Genomic DNA, 4731 nt, shown 5'->3' with positions numbered 1-4731 from the left:
GTGAAATTGGTTCTCACTTAGTAAATTTTGCGTCAACGTCGTCTCTTCCATTAAATACACACAAACGGCGTTAACTTTTTCTTTCTCTCTTTTTTTTCCTCTATAACACAGTAGATTTTTCTCTTTCTTTTGTTAGAGCTATTCAATTTATATACTTATTTGAATTTCAAGGTGTTTATTAAGTTATTTTTAATCTAAAGGGATCTAACTCTCTCTTTCTCTCTCCTACACCATTGTTTGTACTTAAAAATCTCGATTTCTACATATTGTCATCTCCCTTTCTCAGTTTTGTGATGATGCACCTTCTTTAACTTCAACACTAAGAGATAGATACCAATTTGCATGAACGATATATCACTATCACAACACATCATCATCATCTTCTTCTTCATCTTCTTCTACCATGGCCTTTCCACCTTCTCACAGCTTCACGTTTCACACGCATGAAGAAGACCACCACCATCTCTCTTCAACCTCTCTCAATGCCTTTTCCTCTTTGCCACCCCAACACTTTCAAGGTTCCTTCATCTCTTTCTGTCACATCACATATGTCTTGTAGCTATATATATTCTTTGTTCTTGAAAAAACATGAACTCATATCTCACTTTAGAGTTAGATAACATTATATGCAAGTACATATTCTCTTTTCTTCTTTGTCGAGTTCAATTTCTATACCCTTTAACTCTTTTTGTATATGCTATCAGAAAATTGGGTTTTTTTCTTAATGTTGTCGGGGGTGCACCACCATTGATGTTGAAGTGGTCCATGTCATTTTTAGGCATTGAGAACATGTGCAATGAGGTGAATGGAGATGATAAGTTATCCGACAACAGGAACGTTCAATGTGGGGAGAAGAAAAAAAGGCTAAATTTGGAACAAGTGAAGGCTCTTGAGAAGAGTTTTGAGTTGGGGAACAAGCTTGAGCCAGAAAGGAAAGTGCAGTTAGCTAAGGCTTTGGGGTTGCAACCAAGACAAATTGCCATATGGTTTCAAAATATAAGGGCTAGATGGAAAACCAAGCAATTGGAGAAGGAATACGACGCACTCAAGAAGCAGTTTGAGGCAGTTAAGGCTGAAATGATGTTTTTAAGAGTCAGAATCAGAAATTACAGGCAAAGGTAATATTGGTTCTAGATTTCTTCAAATTTGTGTTTGGATCAATCATTCAAGTTTCCACAATAGTCTCCTTTTGGATCTAAGTAATAATAAAGTGTTTGGTGAAATGGATGAGGGGAACATGAACTTAATTACTGAAGAATCTACGTCACTATCAAGCCCCATACCTGTAACAAGTTGCAACGTGTTTCTTTTATGCAACGTGTTTTAATTTTTACCATGATTAACAGACACATTGCACAGGATCCAAGTAATGTTTTAAGGTTTTAAACACCAGAATGTATTATATATGATACTTGATCATCTTTTTTTTCAACTATATATTGATGTTTGTAATTACAAGCAGTAAAAATTAGGGTTGGTGTGAAAATGGAATAATCAACCTTAAGAAAGAAAGTGAGGGTTCATGGAGCAATGGAAGTGATAACAACTCAAACATTAATATAGAACTCTCAAGAACACCAATGATGAACAACATTACATCTTGTCAAGCACTCTTTCCCACCAGCATCACTCAGATCCTTCAATATTCGTCAAAACCAAACTCCCATGATGATGACTTCTGCAACGTGATTCACAACATTGCTGCACAACAAAACTTTTGGCCTTGGCCTGGTCAAGAGAGAATTACATCCCTTTTGCGATTAACTCTAACTTAATAAACACCTTGAAATTCAGATAAGTATATAAATTGTATAGCTTTGACAAAAGAAAGAGAAAATTTGAGATAAATATATAAATTGAATAACTCTAACAAGAAAAAAGAAAAGTTGTTGTGTTACAGAGGAGTAGAAGAGAGAAAAAAATATATATAACACTGTTTGTGTGTATTTAACTGAAGGAACGACGTTGACGTAAAATTTACTAAATGAGAACCAATTTCACACTTTTAAAAGAGAGACCTAATTGACACAATTAAGAAAAACTAAGAACAAAATAAACTATTAAACCTATATATATATATATATATACATATAATATATATATACATATAATATATATATATATATATACATATAATATATATATACATATAATATATATTATATATATGAAATAATTACATGTATGCAGAACGAAAGGACAAGTCTTAATTAATAAACTAGAAGCAGTGTACCTTTAGCGTATATATGGAGGTAAAGAAAAAAATAAAAATTGAAATATATATTTTTGATAGATGTCCAAAATGATATACAAGAACAAAAAGAGATTCGATCATATTCAATCTTCACATAGACTCCAAACAAAGTGTATACTAAACGCAAACCCAAAATAATATATAAGGGTTTTAGTATCAAAATATTTCATCACAGAAACTTCAGAGAAAGCTTTCTTCTTTCTATCCAGTTTTAGAACAATTGATAAGATTAAAAAACACAATACGTAGAGGAGTGAACAAAAAGGCAGAGGATAAACATGTTGTGATACCAAATGAAACAGATTTACACTAAACATTTAATAAATCTAAATACGACAAACAAATACATTTAAGCATATTTAGATTATAAGAAAAGCAGAAGCAAAAAGACCAACCTCCAACCCTTGTTGTATGCTTGCTTAGCTTCTAGTTTCTGAATCCTTTCTCTTAAAACACGATGGTGATGTATGTTACCAATGAGGAGCATTGGTATCTTGAAGCTACTGTGAAATTTTGATGATGATAAAAGCTGAAGAATTGAAGACTCTAAATGCATCTTTGTTAAACGCATTTTGTAGAAACAAATGTATAGGACAAAATGTAATGATGTAAAAACTCTTAGAAGTTTTCGTATTTAGTGAGTCATTGCACAAATAATCGATTATCAAGAGGAATAATCGATTATCACGAGCCAGTTTAGAAGATAGTTGTTTGCGCAAATAATTGATTATTACACAGAATAATCGATTATCACTGTTTCATTTAATTATGACCAAGTCTCTGGAATAATCGATTATTGGTCAGGATAATCGATTATCACTTTTTTGAAAACCCCATAACGGACACAAATAATGATAATCGATTATCAGTGGCAGTTGGGAGATGTCTTTTCAGTTTTTGACCCTGCACGAAACTAGGCTTATAAATAGAGGTCTTCACAACTCTTAGAAAAAAACTTTTCAATTGAGTTTATTAGAGCTTTGTGCCTAAGGGAAGCTCTCTGTGAGTGAAAAGGATCTATGCCATTTTGAGAATACAGTTTGTCTGAGGAAGTTCTCAAAGTGATATAGTGCTCTTGCCTGGTCTTGTGAATAGGAGAAGCTCGTGTTTTGTGTGTCAAAGGTCGGAGCGGTTCTCTTCAAGTTGGCTGAGCAGGTTCTTCCATTCATTTGTCGAAGGAAGGTGTTTTCTATTCCTTGCTTATTTTGATTATCTGATTGTAATTTGCAAACCATATTTTTAGTGAAAAAGGTTAATCACTATTTATAGTGATTAACGACTAGACGTAAAATCTTTTGATTCGAACCAGGATAAAAATTCTGTATCAATTTTTCTACTCCCTACTCTCTTTACTATTTTATGCACATCAACTGTTTGATAAATTTTCTTTAAGAAAATTGTTTTTCTAAAACGGACCATTAAAACTTTATTTGTGACCGTAACACGCTTTCCGAATATTTTATTCCGCTGCGCGACTCTATAACGGTACCGATTGTTCCGACAATGTATATGAAGTAAAGAGTAAGCTTAGTGACTAGATTATCCAAATTTCTATATATCTCCAAAATCATTATAGAGTCTTTTAATGTTGGAAGAGTTTGTTGTAGGAATCACGACACATCCACGCACGTTTGAAAACTGTTTTAAAAATGGACCACTTTCAAAATGATCCTAATTGAAAAAAAAAATAAATGGGAGAGAATATAACCTTAAAAAACAAAGATACTCTATTGTAACCTCTCTACTGTATAAAGGCTAACATTAATAATTAATTACGTACATTTGTTTATGTATGTATGGAATTAGATTATTATATACTTACTTGAATGAAGAGAATTGTAATATTAATAGAAAAGGAATTATAATCAACATAAGTGTGTAACTAAAATATGTATATAAATTAAAAGTTATAGTAAAGGATACAATTTTACTGTTTTGGATGTATTGTTCAAGTGAGTGTCTTACTTGAGCAACAATTTTGTGGTTTGACCAACAGAGACATATAAACAATTCTTTCTTCTATAGAATAATCAAAATTAAGTGACAAATACTCAGATGTTAAGGTGTAACAATGGTGCATGGTGCTCTATGGAACATGTTAAACCATGCATACATGTAACTTCACTTAAGCAACAATGGGATTGATCAAGTATTGAAGAGGTAAAGTACTTTCTGCTTTTGGAACTCATTAGATTATAACACAGTCTTGGATAGAAGTGATTTATTTGTAATTTTTCGTAGTGAGAATGATGTATGAGTGATACATCAAGATTGTTGATGGTTTAAATTATTAGTTTATCTTTACATGTATGTGTTGTAAACTACTATGAAACTCACATCGACTAAAAATAATGTCAATTTATATTATATATAATGGAGGTAAACCTCATTTTACAAGATATTTTTATAAGGATGAGTTTAGATTAAATCACATTTTAACATGATATCAAAATATGTTCCAATAAGATTTGTTAGGC

General features: G+C 31.8%; 1 pseudogene; it reads left to right on the top strand.

Moving 5' to 3' along the window:
- Window positions 1-403: 403 nt before the first annotated feature.
- On the top strand, window positions 404-1775 carry LOC124821688 (homeobox-leucine zipper protein ATHB-20-like; annotated as a pseudogene).
- The last annotated feature ends 2956 nt before the right edge of the window (window positions 1776-4731 follow it).

Source organism: Vigna umbellata, chromosome 4 (assembly GCF_029865625.1).
Source record: "Vigna umbellata cultivar VRB3 chromosome 4, Vumbellata_1.0, whole genome shotgun sequence".
Taxonomy (NCBI): Eukaryota; Viridiplantae; Streptophyta; class Magnoliopsida; order Fabales; family Fabaceae; genus Vigna; species Vigna umbellata.
This window is presented reverse-complemented; position numbering and strand designations above follow the sequence as displayed.